The following is a 17,874-nucleotide window of genomic DNA, read 5'->3' on the forward strand; positions in this document are numbered from 1 at the left end:
TAAATGGGAATATCTCGGGGTTGTTGTAAGGTCTGAAGAAGAAAATTGGTGTAAAGTGCTTAGCCCTGGGCTAGAACATAGCAAATACTTATTCAATATAAGATATTAGTGCTATTAGTTTACGGTATTAAGAGCCCTTAAAGGTCATCTAGTCTAACCCCCAATCAATTCACAACTGCTATGTAATTAGATCCTGTCAGTGAGGTGTTGACTTTCATCACCTCACTTCCATAAATAGATATAATCTGCCACCTTGAACTATCTTGATGTATTAGGATAATACTAGCTGCTGTAACAAAGAAATCTAAGGTGTATCTGGCTCAGATTTTATGGGAGTTTATTTCTTATTCAAGCTCAAAATTGGTTTTCCTAAATCATGGGTGGCTTTCCTTCAAGTGGTAAGTTGGGGATATAGTTTTACCTCTATCTTCAACACCTAGCTTCCTAGGACAGTCAAGCTTGTTTACATCAAGCCATTAGAAGAAGAAACCATGTATGCTTGTTAATTCTCTTGGAAGTGGAATCATATTTCTTTTCACTTTCCATTGGTGAGACTAATCACATGGTACCTCCTAGATGCAGGGGTGTCATGCTCAGTCACTCAGTCATGTCTGACATTTGTGACCTCATGGATTGTAGCCCCCCAGGCTCCTCTGTCCATGGGGGTTCCCCTGCAAGAATGCTGGAGTGGGTTGCCATTTCCTCCTCCAGGGGATCTTCCTGACCAAGCTATTGAACCTGTGTGCCCTGCAGCTCCTGCATTGGCAGGTGATTTCTTTGTCACTGAGCTACTTGAAAAACCCAAACATAAATGCAGAGAGCACTGGCAAGTATACCTGCTACCTGGCTTGCTAGTTATTTCCTAGTGGCCACTCTATGCTACTTCTAGGCTCATGCATTTTGACGGTCAGCTTACTATATCTTTCATAATTGATAAACCTACTGTCACCTGTATTTTCTTTGATGTGATTTGCACAGTCCTAGAAGAAATGTTTTAATTTAAACATGGGCAGCCCTAAGGTATTATATACCATGTGGCAAAACTCATAAAAATTTCAAATGAATTTTATGAGGGAGGCAAAAAGTAGAATGTAAAATGTGTTGGAAACTTAAAGGAGAGAGTGACAGAAAAAAAGGAAAGTTGGAACTGAGTAGAGTTAACAGAAGGTACTTCATCCATGTATGTGTGTGCATATGCTCAGTCTCTTCAGCTGTGTCTGACTCTTTGAGACTTCATGTACCATAGTCCATAGGCTGGGGTCCTCTGTCCACGGGATTCTCCAGGCAAGAATACTGGAGAGGGATGTCATGCCCTCCTCCAGGGGATCTTCCTGACCCAGGGATCGAACTTGCAACTCCTTTGTCTCCTGTATTGGCAGGCAGGTTCTTTACCACTAGCAGCACCTGGCAAGTCCACTTTACACATAGAGTATATCATAAAATCCTCAAGAGAACTCTATGGCTACCACCCACCCCCTATTCAAGGAAACTGAGGCTCAAAGAGGTGGCATGCTTATTCAAGGTCACATAATATGAAACTAGAGAGCTCAGACTCCAACCTAAATTGGTCTAATAACGTCAAGGTTCTCTCTTTCTCCAGATGTGAATGTAAGAGGAGCCTCTCGGCTTAACTATCTGTCCTCCCCACTGCCCTGCTCTCTCCCCCTGTTAGTCAGGCTTTCATCAGCTCCTTCTCTTCCAGGGAGAGAAACTTGACAGTGGTTTCAGTTCTCTCTTCCACTGGCATTGCACTGTATATCTCCCTCATAGGCTTAAGTATAAGCATATCGACTGCTTGCCTACTTTTATTGACTGCTCTAAACAAAATCATTTTTTCTGTATTATACAGAGGGATATTTAAAAATTTTCCTCTACAGTGAAATCTATGCATATTCCATTTAAAATAATCCAATATCTACTTCTTTTCAACCAAATCCCATCCACATCTTGCCAGCAGTGCCCTTGCCACTCTGAAAGGAAAAGAAAGGCATAGGATCAGAATTATTGGAACTGGAGTATGAAATTCCACACTGGGTTTGACTTTGCCTCCTCAATCTAGTATGAGATCCTAGTTTTGATGGATAATAAAAGTATTAGCTTCATTTTATCTAGGTGACTTCCTTCTAAATGATTCATATTTGTCTAATAACTTGTATCCACCCCTCTCATCCAGGAAGTACCCACGAGCCACAAAGAGCCAACTACTGAATTTGACAGTGACAGATGCTTGTTTTTGATCTCTCCAATTTATAGGAATCTCTTTCTGGCTCTACACACACATGCACACACACACACCAGGAAATCTGGTACAACTCATGGGGAGCATTAATTAGTGCATATCAAACATGATCTTGACAGGGCTATGATTTAAATACAAAGAATTTTGATTAAATATTTGAGCTCCACGCTAGTCTGATGTTATTGTATCCATCTGAACAAATACAGCCTGGCATCCTACCTTCTCCACAGCTGTTTGACTATCTCCCTATAGGCTGATAGGTGTGATGGGACCTCTTCTGTGAGGGAGAAGGGTAAGGAGGGATTCTATCCACTACTCAGCAAGGGGAAGACAGCTGGGGCTAAGGAGGGGATGCTCTGCCCTTCCCATTGCTACCAAGAACTGTGGTTCCATGAGCAGAACAGGATCACCCAGTCAACTGAGTGTCCCGTGGAAGTTTTCCTTTAGGATCTGACATATTAACTATGGAGCAATCATCATTTTTTCTTTTAACCCTGCTAAGCCTCATTTTCCTCATCCATAAAACAGACAATCCCTACCCCTCACAAAGTTGTCATGTATTCTAAGCATTTACATGCTTAAGATGATCACTTATGCCAGACTCTCATCTGGATACAATTTCTCATCCATTCCTCATAAGAATCCTATGAATCCATTGATGAGAAGGGAAACAGAGGAGCAAAGGATTAGGGGACTTGCACAGGGTACCCAACTAGTAAGTGATGGAGTAAGGATTCAAGCAGAAGTCATACTTCATCCCAATCCTGCCATTTCTCTTTTGGCTTTAAATGGACACTATTCAGTTTAAATCAACTTAAGTAGGAAAGGGAATTTGTTGGAATAGCAGTTGGTCTAACTGTAGAGATTCTCAATATCAGCAGAGTCTTTCTCTGCTCTTCTTATACTCTGTGTAGGTTGATTCAATTCTTGCCTATCTCCATGATGTCAGTATTAAAGGAAGAGAGTATCTTTCTCAAAAGGTCCTGAAAAGATTTTTCCTGGCCTATTGTGGGCCTATCTTGTGCCTCACTGTAGCCAGGGGAGGAATACTGTGATCAGGAAGGGAGTGGAATGAGGTCCTCTTTTACTGAAACCCCTGGAACGAGGAATGGTTCCTCCATAGGAAAGAATGCTGAGCAAACGTTGGTATATGTTCATTTCACAAGGATTAGACTAGCAAACAGCAAGAAACAAACACACAATGTCTCTCATTTCTTAACCCAAACATGAAACAATCCCTAAAACCCTCTCTTAAAAGTTCTTGCTTCATGAATTCACATATGATATATTCAGATCATTCGATCTGGAATCCCATATATACCAAAAAGCCTAAATCCCCTTCATTTTTCTTTCCCAAACTTCCCCATTGCCATGCCCATCATTTCTGGCTGGTATAAGAGCTATTTATGGCCATATTTGGGCTTTCAGTTCCTCACTCCCCATTAGATTCTGAGCCATGCAGGGACCCAATCTTATTGACTTACAGTAGAAATGGAAACTCCGGCTTTGCAGTCAAAGAGACCCAGATTTGAATCCTAGCTCTGTAACTCATGAGTTGTATGATCTGTTGAAGTTACTTTTCCATTCTTAACATTTTCTTCATCAGTAATATGGTGATAATAATACATATCTTTCACTTAAGAATATTTTATAGACACATTTCAATTCACAATGTATTTAAGGCAGCTTATAACAATACATACAATAGAAAAGCAAAAATATTAGGGCCAGAGAAGTTATAAATTACAGTAGACATTTAAGACCTGAGAAAACGTAAGGATGCAAATATATAGATCTTTATAATTATCAAATTATAACAGACTGTGCATAATTATTAAAATCAAGCTGTACATTTCCTAGGAACAAGTAGTAGTGGGAAACTTTAGACATTATGTGATCTTCTACCTTCTATGCAAAATAGAATATGAGGAAGATACATACCAGGCCCTCATAAGCAAAGTTTCTCCTGACTTGTATTCCTGGAGTCACCCAAAAGGGCATTCAGTTCAGTTCAGTCACTCAGTCGTGTCCGATCCTTGCAACCCCATGAATCACAAAACGCCAGGCCTCCCTGTCCATCACCAACTCCCGGAGTTCACTCAAACTCACCTCCATCGAGTCACTGATGCCATCCAATCATCTCATTCTCTGTCGTCCCCTTCTCCTCCTGCCCCCAATCCCTCCAGCATCAGAATCTTTTCCAATGAGTCAACTGTCCGCATGAGGTGGCCAAAGTATTGGAGCTTCAGCTTTAGCATCAATACATCCAATGAACACCCAGGACTGATCTCCTTTAGAATGAACTGGTTGGATCTCCTTGCAGTCCAAGGGACTCTCAAGAGTCTTCTCCAGCACCACAGCTCAAAAGCATCAATTCTTCGGCGATCAGCTTTCTTCACAGTCCAACTCTCACATTCATACATGACCACAGGAAAAACCATAGCCTTGACTAGATGGACCTTGGTTGGCAAAGTAATGTCTCTGCTTTTTAATATGCTATCTAGGCTGGTCATAACTTTCCTTCCAAGGAGTAAGCGCCTTTTAATTTCATGGCTGCAATCAGCATCTACAGTGATTTTGGAGCCCCCCAAAATAAAGTCTGACACTGTTTCCACTGTTTTTCCATCTATTTCCCATGAAGTGATGGGACCAGATGCCATGATCTTTGTTTTCTGAATGTTGAGATTCAAGCCAACTTTTTCACTCTCCTCTTTCACTTTCAGCAAGAGGCTTTTGAGTTCCTCTTCACTTTCTGCCATAAGGGTGGTGTCATCTGCATATCTGTGGTTATTGATATTTCTCCCGGCAATCTTGATTCCAGCCTGTGCTTCTTCCAGCCCAGCATTCCTCATGATGTACTCTGCATATAAGTTAAATAAGCAGGATGACAATATACAACCTTGACGTACTCCTTTTCCGATTTGGAACCAGTCTGTAGTTCCATGTCCAGCTCTGACTGTTTCTTCCTGACCTGCATACAGGTTTCTCAAGAGGCAGTTCAGGTGGTCTGGTATTCCCATCTCTTTCAGAATTTTCCACAGTTTATTGTGATCGACACAGTCAAAGGCTTTGGCATAGTCAATGAAGCAGAAATAGATGTTTTTCTGGAACTCTCTTGCTTTCTCCATGATCCAGCAGATGTTGGCAATTTGATCTCTGGTGCCTCTGCCTTTTCTAAAAGCAGCTTGAACATCTGAAAGTTCTCAGTTCATGTATTGCTAAAGTCTGGCTTGGAGAATTTTGAGCATGACTTTACTAGCATGTGAGATGAGTGCAATTGTGCGGTAGTTTCAGCATTCTTTGGCACTACCCTTCTTTGGGATTGGAATGAAGACTGACCTTTTCCAGTCCTGTGGCCATTGCTGAGTTTTCCAAATTTGCTGGCATATTGAGTGCAGCACTTTCACAGCATCATCTTTCAGGATTTGAAATAGCTCAACTGGAATTCCATCACTTCCACTAGCTTTGTTCGTAGTGATGCTTCCCAAGGCCCACTTGACTTCACATTCCAAGATGTCTGGCTCTAGGTGAGTGATCACACCATCGTGATTATCTTGGTCGTGAAGATCTTTTTTGTACTGTTCTTCTGTGTATTCTTGCCATCTCTTCTTAATATCTTCTGCTTCTGTTAGGTCTGTACCATTTCTGCCCTTTATCGAGCCCATCTTTGCATGAAATGTTCTCTTGGTATCTCTTCTTTACTTGAAGAGATCTCTTGTTTTTCCTATTCTGTTGTTTTCCTCTATTCCTTTGCATTGATCGCTGAGGAAGGCTTTCTGATCTCTCCTTGCTATTCTTTGGAACTCTGCATTCAGATGCTTATATCTTTCCTTTTCTCCTTTGCTTTTCACTTCTCTTCTTTTTGCAGCTATTTTTAAGGCCTCCTCAGACAGCCATTTTGCTTTCTTAAATTTCTTTTCCATGGGGATGGCCTTGGTCCCTGTCTCCTGTACAATGTCACGAACCTCCGTCCAGAGTTCATCAGGCACTCTATCAGATCTAGTCCCCTAAATCTATTTCTCACTTCCACTGTATAATCATAAGGGATTTGATTTAGGTCATACCTAAATGGCCTAATGGTTTTCCCTACTTTCTTCAATTTAAGTCTGAATTTTGCAATAAGGAGTTCACGATCTGAGCCACAGTCAGCTCCTGGTCTTTTTTTGCTAACTGTATACAGCTTCTCCATCTTTGGCTGCAAAGAATATAATCAATCTGATTTCGGTGTTGACCATTTGGTGATGTCCATGTGTAGAGTCTTCTCTTGTGTTGTTGGAAGAGGGTGTTTGCTATGACCAGTGTGTTCTCTTGGCAAAACTCTATTAGCCTTTGCCCTGCTTCATTCCGTGCTCCAAGGCCAAATTTGCCTGTTACTCCAGGTGTTTCTTGACTTCCTACTTTTGCATTCCAGTCCCCTATAATGAAAAGGACATCTTTTTTGGGTGTTAGTTCTAAAAGGTCTTGTAGGTCTTCAAAGAACCATTCAAGTTTGACTTCTTCAGCGTTACTGGTTGGGGCGTAGGCTTGGATTACTCTAATACTGAATGGTTTGCCTTGGGAACGAACAGAGATCATTCTGTCATTTTTGAGATTGCATCCAAGTACTGCATTTTGGACTCTTCTGTTGACCATGATGGCTACTCCATTTCTTCTAAGGGATTCCTGCCCACAGTAGTAGAAATAATGGTCATCTGAGTTAAATTCACTCATTCCAGTCCATTTTAGTTCACTGATTCCTAGAATGTCTACCTTCACTCTTGCTGTCTCCTCTTTGACCACTTCCAATTTGCCTTGATTCATGGACCTAACATTCCAGGTCCTATGCAATATTGCTATTTACAGCAATATCATAGAAATAAGGAATGTTAAACTCATGAGATCTGACTTGGTGGTGGGAGAAGGGGCCTATTACACAGAGTCAGCCAGTGGTATGAACTCTCCCTATTTCATGAGGGTGAGTTTTATAACCTGCACAGTCTGCAGGAACCCAGCAAATACACAGTTCAGTTCAGTCGCTCAGTCATGTCCAACTCTCCGCAACCCCATGAATCACAGCACGCCAGGCCTCCCTGTCCATCACCAACTCCCGGAGTTCACTCAAACTCATGTCCACAGAGTCGGTGATGCCATCCAGCCATCTCATTCTCCGTCGTCCCCTTCTCCTCCCGCCCCCAACCTTTCCCAGCATCAGAGTCTTTTCCAGTGAGTCAACTCGCCGCATGAGGTGGCCAAAGCATTGCAGTTTCAGCTTTAGCATCAGTCCCTCTAATGAACATCCAGGATTGATCTCCTTTAGAATGGACTGGTTGGATCTCCTTACAGTATAAGGGACTCTCAAGAGTCTTCTCCAACACCACAGTTCAAAAGCATCGATTCTTCGGCCATCAGCTTTCTTCACAGTCCAACTCTCACATCCATACATGACCACGGGAAAAACCATTGCCTTGACTAGACGGACCTTAGTTGGCAAAGTAATGTCTCTGCTTTTTAATATACTATCAAGGTTGGTCATAACTTTCCTTCCAAGGAGCAAGCGTCTTTTAATTTCATGGCTCCAATCAGCATCTGCAGTGATTTTGGAGCCCCAAAAAATAAAGTCTGACACTGTTTCCACTGTACACAAGGCAGTCTCTAAATACTAGTAGAATACAGGAGGAAATGGTACAGAGACTGAAAGTCTATTAATCTGGCATCACTTTGCTTGGATATAATCATAGTTGTGATTTGGGAATAAGGAAGCACTGGGAAGTTCCTATTGAGCCTCAGATGCTCAGTTCCCAATAAATGTAGCAGGCAAGGTCATCCTCAGAAGCATCTGAATTCAATCCTGCCTTCTGTCATCCACTCAGCGCCTTCTAAGGATAGGGCGGCAATCTGGGAATTCAGAGATGAATACAGCCTGATCTTTGCCCTAAAGGACCTCATGGTCTGAAAGAGGAAGACAAATTAACAAGCAATGCTCTTCTCTAGTGTCACCAATATTGTATAAGGTACAGTTCCACATCTACTCCCTCCTTCATGAAGTTCTCCTGACCCCTGGACAGTAGCTTCTGGTGGTCTCTCTCCCTAAGAGCTCTAAGACCACTTACCTGGCCCCTGTCAAACCTGGCCCACTTGGTAGTTGTTGGCCTGTATTGAATCCACCACCTTAATGTGTTCTCCTTCACAACAAGGACTTTCTCACAGGGACTCAACACAATCTCACCTTTTTTGCACTGGCATGTGTTGGCTCCTGCTGCTCCTTTTGTCTAGAATAATCTTCCCATGCCTCATACTGCATCTGCTGGTGAACTTCTATTCAGCTTTTAAGGTCCAACTCAAAGTTTCTGGGCATCTTATTTCTTTGTGTCCACAGCATCATCTTCCTACTTCTACAGCACTGTTTTGAAATTTATTCATTGACGTGTCTACCTGTCTCATAAGACAGGACTAGAAGCATGGTTTCATGCTTTATCAGGGATGAGAAATCAGGCAGTGCACTCATTAAGATAAAGCAAACTGCTATAAAAGATAAAACCTAAAATCTCGGTGTCCAGCATGTGTAAACATCAACCAAATTTTCTTGATTGGTGGCAGTGGGGAGTTGTACTCCATGCAGTCATTCAGGTACCAATTTGACTGATCTTCTGCCATCTTCATGGCTTCTAAGATACCCTGGCATCTTCATTAAGCCACCAGGTGGATGACAAAACAATGGAGAAGGCACACTCCCTTCCAAACCACCTTGAGCCAGAAGGGGCACACGTCTCCTCTGTTAATATCTCATTGGAGACAGCTGGGCATGCGGCCCCTCCTGGATGTGAAGAAGCTAGAGATTGTAGGCCCTGACAAGGTGACCACTTCCCAGTGGTAATTCTACACTATGGAAGGGGAGTAGGGGTGCTTGGAGGGCAGGTGGCCATCTCTGCCTGGGGGACAAAACAGGCCCTTTAAACACAGGCCCATCCTACTCAGCAGATACCAGGGATCTTTCAACCTGTAGCCTGAAGGTAGGTTCAGCACTTAAACACTGAAGGAGAAAGTTGATGTGGGGAAAATTCTCAGATTTCTAAAAGGAACTTGGCAGAGAAAGCCTACAAACAGTATGAAACAATAAAAGATAATGCCATTTAATTTGGTCCTATAATTATAGTTACTTCTTCCCAAAGAGCTGAGAATAAGCACTCTAATTACTCTACAGGTTATTTGGAGATTAATAAACCTGACTCCTTTAAATCTCTCCTTGCCTGCCGAAACACATAGCTCATAAACACAAAAAAAATCAGGGCCAGACCTGATCAGTTATTAGATCCATCTCCCTGGGTGGAGGAAGAAAAGGATTGTAAGGAGAATATTGAATTTGCTCTATGAGTTGCAACAAGCATTTTACATGTCATTTAAACTAATTCTCAGAACAAATCCTTGAATAGGATATTATTGTCCCAGCTTGCATAGGAGGAAACTGAATTTCAGAGAGGTAGAGATACTTTCTCAAAGTTGCACAGCTGAGATTTGAGTCAAGGGCACCAAAGCCCTCACCTTTGCCACTGCACCAGGTTCTTTTCAGAGAAACCTCAAAGGCCTATAGGAAGTCTCACTTCTCAGAACTCTACCTGTGGCGGATCACTTGGTGTAAATATACACCTTCCATACTTAGTTATCTCAAAAGTCCCTGAAGTATCCCAGTAACTGCAGTGAAGAAGCTTCCTGGTCAGGCTTGACCTTCAAATGCCTTTTTCTAGCCCATCAGTCAGAGCCTTTGCCGTGACTTTGTGGATGGGCTCCGCTGAGCTCTCACAGAAATGAGCGCCTGCAATTGGACTTCCTCATGCATTTATATTGGCCTCATCAACGGGATGACTTCAGGAGATCAGAACCAACCATCTGCATATCCTGAGCGGGGACTCCAGGAAGAAAAGAATTACCTTGAGCCAAACAGCAGGAGACAGGCTGCCAGGGTATGGATGAAAGGGAAGCCTACTCCAGGTGAGAGCATCTGCAAGGTGAGCTTCAGAGCAGAGAAATGCCTTTGTCTGCATGAAGGCTGCCTTCCTCTGATGCAGGAGGGTCTCACGTATCACAAAGAGCTACCTGTGTCCATCATTTCTCTTCCACACCCTAATTCCCCAACCATGCCACATTCTCTTCTTTCTCTGAATCCCTGTCTCTTCCTGGGCATTTAGAATGGCTGCAGCCTAGTGTAGAGAAAAGAATAGGGGCAGCAAAGCACGGGGACCAAGAGAGCACATTTAGCAATGGATTGACCTGTGTTCTAGCCCCAGCTTAGCCACCTGAAGCCTTGGGCAAATTATTCCATTTCTCTGAGCTTTGGTCTCTTCATCTGTAGAATGAGGGTAATAGCCATGTCTACTTCATAAGATTGTCACAAAAACAATCAAACTGTTAAGCTTAATATATTTGTCTAATTTCTGGGAGGTTTTTGAAATGCCTATGAGTGAAAGACAAGGGATTTGGAATTTCTAAATCCTGCATGGCGCTCTCCAGCTACATCACACTGGGCAAGTCACTTAGATTCTCTGGGCCCCAGCCCCATCATCTATAGAAGAGGAAGAGGGAGAAGAGAAGAAGGAGAAGGCTCACCCTTGGACTTGTAGAAATGATGAAAGTTTCAAATGATGTAGCATTAATAAAACCCCTTGGGGTGGTGTGAGGGGTGATGGTAGTCAAGGAACTTACTGTTTAGATACAGAAGCAAGACTAAGAAAGAGATCTGTCAACCTGTGAGATGGTCTTGCCATGGGAAGCAGAGGCTACAAGAGCCAAAGGGGCTCAGAGAGAGGAAATCCATAAGGGCTGTGAGGGGAGGTAGCATGAGCCATGTCTTTATAAACTATTGCGGGTTGGCAGAGATGAGAAGGGCATCCCATTAGTGGTGAAATGGGCACAGCCCATTTGTTTAAGAACGAAGGCAAGTTGAGGGAGGTGAGCAGGGAGGACAATCCACTTACTAAATCACTAACAGGTGTAAAGGACCATAACTTGGGGTAAGTAGGATGAAAGGGAAGGGCACTGGACCAGGGTGAAGGAATGAGACATGTGTTTGATTTCTGACTTGTAATACGAGCATCTGTTATCTCTGTCTACCCAGCATCCATTTATCCTGGCTGTTCTGTGGGGAACCCCACCCCCTACACCCAGTTCCAGGGACTGGCACCAAAGTCCATCTGATGGTTCACACAGGTTATGAAGCCTGAGATCCAGCATTCATCCTTGACTTCCTTCCCATCTAGACAACTCTCAAGGTCTATAGATTCTACCTCCCCAATGACTCTCTGATCCACCCATTTCTCTCCATCTCCACCAACTCTTCCCCCAATTCAGGTCATCCTCATCTCTCATCTGAGCACTTGCATCTGGCTGCTACCTGTTGTCCTTGCCTCCACTGCCCTCCCCTCTATTCTACTTCTTGCAGTCAGAGTCACTTTTTTCTTTTATTCCAGCTTTATTAAAGATCTTCTGTGATCATTAATCAGCTTATTTTCACAGTTTAGTGAGGGGGTAGTATCTTACCCCTGGTAAAGAGGCAGCACATATAGCTTAGAATGATGAGGGCTTGTGTCCAGTAGCTAAGAACTGGGAGTGGTGAAGCCAGGTCAAGAACTCAAGCCTTCAGTTTCCAGGTATCTGGTCTAGAGTGACATATGTCCTTATGACATATGTCCTTATGACATATGTCCTTTTCTACAGCACATATGTCCTTATCCTACTTAATATCTTGTGGTGGCTCACATTACCCAGAGGATAAATCCCAAACTCTTTACACAGGTCCCTATTGATTGGGCATCGACTCTAGATCCAGACCACTTACATACTCACTTTGCAATCTTGGAGAAGAGAAGTTATGTAACATCTCTGTTTCTCAGTTTCCTCATCTGTCAAGTGGTTATAATAATAATGCGTGTGTGTGCTTAGTCATTCAGTAGTATCTGACTCTTTAAGACCCCATGGACCGTAGCCTGCCAGGCTCCTCTGTCCACGGGGATTCGCCAGGCAAGAATATTGGAGTAGGTTGCCATGCCCTCCTCCAGGGTATCTTCCCAACCCATGGATGGAACCCAGGTCTCCCACATTGCAGGTGGATTATTTACCGTCTGAGCCACAGGGAATAATAATAGTACATACTGTAAAAAGTTGTTGTGACTATGAAGTGAGTTAATACATGTAAATCAGAGAAATGCACTGTAAATGCTTTTTAATTGTTGCCGTCACCACCAATACCATCATCATCATGATGTTTGTGTCTCATAATCTTTCCTTCTCACTCTCTGCTACAGCTATCAGTTAGTCAGTTCTGTTGCTCAGTCGTGTCCAACTCTTTGTGACCCCATAGACTGCAGCACATCAGGCTTTCCTGTCCATCACCATCTCCCAGAAGTTGCTCAGACTCAAGTCCATCAAGTTGGTGATGCCATTCAACCATCTCATTCTCTGTTGTTCCTTCTCCTGCCGGCTTCAATCTTTCCCAGCATCAGGGTCTTTTCCAATGAGTCAGTTCTTTGTATCAGGTGGCCAAAGTGTTGGAGCTTCAGCATCAGTCCTTCTGATGACTATTCAGGACTGATTTCCTTTAAGATTTACTGGTTTGAGTTCCTTGCAGTCCAGGGACTCTACAGCTAGGCTGAGATTTAATTCCTCCTAACAGAAAATCCCATGGACGGAGGAGCCTGGTAGGCTGCAGTCCATGGGGTCACTAAGAGTCGGATACGACTGAGAGACTTCACTTTCACTTTTCACTTTCATGCATTGGAGAAGGAAATGGCACCCCACTCCAGTGTTCTTGCCTGGAGAATCCCAGGGACGGGGGAGCCTGGTGGGCTGCTGTCTCTGGGGTCACACAGAGTCAGACACGACTGAAGCAACTTAGCAGCAGCAGCAACAGACTATCTCACCTCAGAATTTCCCATATGCTGACCCTTAGATCTACATATCAGGATTCTTTGTTCACCTTTTATCTTAATTCTCTCTTCTTAGAAAAGCTTTCCCTGACCACTTCATATGGGAATAAAGTGCCCATTACAGCTTCCCACTGCACCCCAGACCTCCCCACTCTACAGTATTCATCACACTGGTAATTACTTTTTCAATAGTTCTCTTATTCATTGGATTATAAACTCCTTAAGGACAAAGACCAAGTAAATCTCAGTCACCACTACTCTACCTGCCCCACTCACCACCACACTACCAACTCCCGCATTAAAGGTGTTACCATGTTTCACACCATATCCTTTCCCTGTACCTCTCAATTTCATTGCTGGAAGCATTCCTCCCAGTAGATATGAGTTCTCCACTTATTTATAGCACTCTTTTATTTAAAAAATTATTTTTAAAACCAACCAGAAGATTGCATTTTAATCCAACTAGCTAAATTATTTAAAATATCTATAAAGGCCATTTTCAGCCTTTGTTCTAAAACAGGGGGGTGGGGTAGGAAGCAGACTCCAGAAGCCATGCATGATTTCAAATTAGCAGTGCTGAGGCTCTGAAGAACCAGCAAAAGCTGCCACTCTGCCCACTTGAAAGATGTTTCCCAAAATAAAAGACATGCCATCCCCTGACACTTGCCTAGTCTTCAAACCACAAGTGTTCAGCCCCATGCCAGAAGAGTTTGGGAGAAGAGGGAGCGACTGCTCCTGGCTCTGTCAGCAGCCGCTTCTGAAGCTGCCATAGCAACAAGTAGAGACTAAAAGCGATCCTTCCATATTAGGTGTGAACTGACTCCAGACAGGGAAAATCGCTTGCGGAGAAGAAGCCAACTTCCCTGGGAAACTCGTAGGGAGTAATTCGCAGGTGACCCACCCCTCTGCCTGCCACTTCCAAAACCATCATGTGAGTAATAGTGTGCAGGATTAAAAAATAATAATGGTAAAACAAACTAGTAAACCTTCCACCCCTTCAGACACCCAGGCCTACAACCTTGCTTGATAAAACTGCACTGGAGTCCCTCCCACCCCGCCCCCCAAATCCCAGCACCCTCCCCTCTTGTTCTGATTCTCAGCTGCTTCTGTAGCCCATCCATCTGTCAGTGCCCATATGGGTAAAAGAGGCAAGCCAGGAAGCAGAGAAGAGAAGGAGGATTTGTATTTCATAAGCATACTCTCAGCAGAGAAGTAGGAAATGCCTTCACCCAAAAGCTGAGAAGAGGGTGGGAGATCTGAGGCAGTGTCTTCTCAGCTTGGAATGACCCTTCAGATGTGGGTGCTACTCTACTATCTGGGTTCCAGTGGCAGGACGTGCCTCCCTTGCCACCGTGTCTCCTTACACTGACCACCCAACCACTTCCAACCACGCACCCACTCCCACCCAATAACAAGACTCCACGTGACACACTGAGTCTCAGCCCCTGCTTACATCCCTGCCTGTCTCCAGCTTCTCCTCCTCAGTACCAAATGAACTCAGATCAGCACTGTGACTCACAGTGACTGTGCAACCTTGCACGAGTACCCTCATGTCTGAGCATCAATTTCCTCAGCTATAAAACAGGGCTAATCACATTGCCAAAACTATAGGGAATTGTGAAGATTAAATGAGATGATACACGTAAACCTCTTATCACAGTGTCTGGCTCACAATAAATGATCAATCAACGTTAGTCTTTTCCACCCACAAACTTCATCTTCAAGCTCACCTTTGAGCTGCCCACAATATCTAGTCTTGGAAGATTTTATCCTTGGGGCAAGACCATGTTGTCTTATTCATCTTTGTGTCACTGATTTGTCTACAGTCCCAGTTATCTAATGCATAGTGTATGGCTCAGTGTAGGTGTTTACTGTATGTTACAGAAATGCGCGCATTGATGGATGGCTGAATGAATGGATGGGTAGATGACAGGATGCATGAAAAATAAAGGGGGAAAGTGCAACTTTTTCTTGCCATATTAATCAAAGATGATGTGGTTCTCTGACAAGCCATCCAGCAGAGACAGCTTGCCCAGGTGTGTGCACAGACTTGCCTGATCATCAGGTATTTCCTGACCAGAGGCTGCTGCGTGGAGCTGGCTGAATATTTCCCTCCACATCCATATGGGAATTTGGGAATCTGGCTAAAATGCTGGTATTTGGTTTTGTTTCTCTTTCTTGTCTTGACACTGAGGCTCCTTTTCTTTCTCTCCTTGAGTGCCAGCACAGATGCCAGCTGGCCCCTTGGCTCAGTTAACCCCTTCCAGCCTGCCCTTGGATGGCTCTGCCAAGGCTCCATATTGCTTGGCATTGCTGTGAACCCACATGGCTCCCTGCCTAGTGATGTTTACACTGCTCCCCTGCCTCTCCTTCAGTTCCCCCAGCCTGGATTCTTCCACTGAACAAAGCCACATCAGAAGAGAGCTGGAACTAAGCACAGACCTGGAAGGAAGGCAATACATAAGGCTGTCAGGGGCTTCCCCTCGTGCTCGAGGCATAGCTATGAAGAAGCTGAAGCTAACAGAGGTGAAGTCACACAGCTGGGAATATATGAGCTGGAACTCAAACCTAGGTCTTCTGAACACAGAACTTGTGCTCATTTCACTGTATCCCAAATCCTCTCATTGTATTTCTAGTGAAAGAAACGTGCTCTGTGTTCTCAGGCATGTCCAGCTCTTTGTGATGCTTTGGACTGTAGCCCATTAGGCTCTTCTGTCCATGGGATTTTTCAGGTTAAGAATATTGGAGACGGTTGCCATTTCCTCCTCCAGGGGATCTTCCTAATCCAGGGATTGAACCCACATTTCCTGTGCCTCCTACACTGCAGGCAGATTCTTTACCACTGAGTCATCAGGGAAGCCCAGTGTCTTTCATTGAGGTGGAAGGAATTTTTTGTATCCTTCTGTCTCAGCTCCACAGTCTACCTTGGGTTCCTTGATTCCTTATTTTCTCTTATTTTACAGAAGGGTAAACTCAGGATCAGTAGTGCCTGAGTAGTGATGAAGGATCTATGCAATCATAAAGTCTTATTATTAGAAAGGAAACAGAGATGATGCAACTCATCCAAATGATGGAATCCCAGTCAACTTTGTACACACTAGAGCCACAGAGCTAGTCCTAGAGCAGATACTTTCTGATTCCTTGAGGTCTAAGCTAACTCCATAGCCTAATCTGCTTACACTGAAGTAGCATTTAAAACATATGTTGGAATCAACTGCCTCCAATGTGCTGACAGAAACTTTCTTACGATGTGTTCTGGATATTCAGTGCTGCATAACAAGCCACCTCAAAATTTACAATGTCAAAACAACCTTTTTATTATCTTGTACAATTCTATGGGTGACTGGGCTCAGCTGGGAAATTCTTCCTTGGGGTCTCTCATGTGTTTATAGTCAGTTACTGAAGCCAGAATCAGCTGACAACTTGCAGGGTGGGATGCTCAAGATGGCTCATTCATAAAACTAGCAGCTGATGCTGGTTCCTGAGCAGGAACTCAGCAGGAACTGTCAGCCAGAGCATCTATTCATGGGACTGGGTTCCAAGAGCAAGTGCTTTAAGAAGCCAAATCTGGAGCTGCAAGGCTTCTTATGACATAGCCTCAAAAATCCCACTGTGTTACCTGCCACATTCTATTAGTCAAGTGAGTGACTAAAGCCATCCAAATTCAAAGGAATAGCAAAATGTTTGCAACCATCTTTGATATGTCACAGAAAGAGAAGGTCTTTTAATCATCTCTGTGGTCTCAACACCTTGAATAATATCTGGCATACACAAAGACTAAATATTTGTTGATCAGACTCAAACTGACAAATTGTGTGGGAAAGAAGAGTGTGCTGAGATCAACTTTAGTGACCTCTACTTACTCCCTTGAAATTTCTTGGTGCCTTTTACTCCAAATAGGATAAACGCTTTAAAAAATAAATCCCTTCCAGCTTATCTGAAGTTTTTGTCTGGGTCCCTTTAGAAACCAGAAAGACATCAGCACAGCAGAATGACGAGATGGAGAATTTTCCAGCCTGGCTGATTATGTATATAGATTCTAGAGTCACATTGCCTAAGGTTGAGTCCTAGCTTTACTTTTTCCTAGCCCATATGCTTAGGCTAAATTTCTTATGTCTCTATTCTTTATCTGTATAATAGATAGTAAAAGCATCTACCTCTAGGGTTATTGTGAAAAGTTCATCACATAGTATACTACCCAGGATGTAAGAAGTGCTTAATAAGGGCTTCCCTGGTGGCTCAGAGGTTAAAGCTTCTGCCTCCAATGCGGGAGACCCGGGTTCGATCCCTGGGTTGGGAAGATCCCCTGGAGAAGGAAACGGTAACCCACTCCAGTATTCTTGCCTGGAGAATCCCATGGATAGAGAAGCCTGGTAGGCTACAGTCCACGGGGTCGCATAGAGTCGGACACGACTGAGCGACGGAACAGAACAGAACATTATTTCCAGACTTTCTTCCCCTTTCTTAAATCTGCATTGAATAAAGATCTCCTTTGCTTTTGCCATCACTTTTCTTTCCCTTTCTCTTTTCAACAACCAGTTCCTACTTCTTCTAGGTATCACTGTTGTTATTATCCCTGGATTTGTATAGAATTTTACACCTTCTGAAGTACTCTTCCATCAGTTTAATGCATCTCCTTAGGATCTTTAATAAAGATAACACAATTGTTGCAATTATTGCCGTTTTATAAATGATTGAACGGAGGTTAAAAACTCTGAAATATCCTGCTCAAGATCATCA

This window comes from Moschus berezovskii, chromosome 4 (assembly GCF_049115385.1).
Source record: "Moschus berezovskii isolate FMDL1 chromosome 4, NW_MosBer_1.0, whole genome shotgun sequence".
Lineage (NCBI taxonomy): Eukaryota > Metazoa > Chordata > Mammalia > Artiodactyla > Moschidae > Moschus > Moschus berezovskii.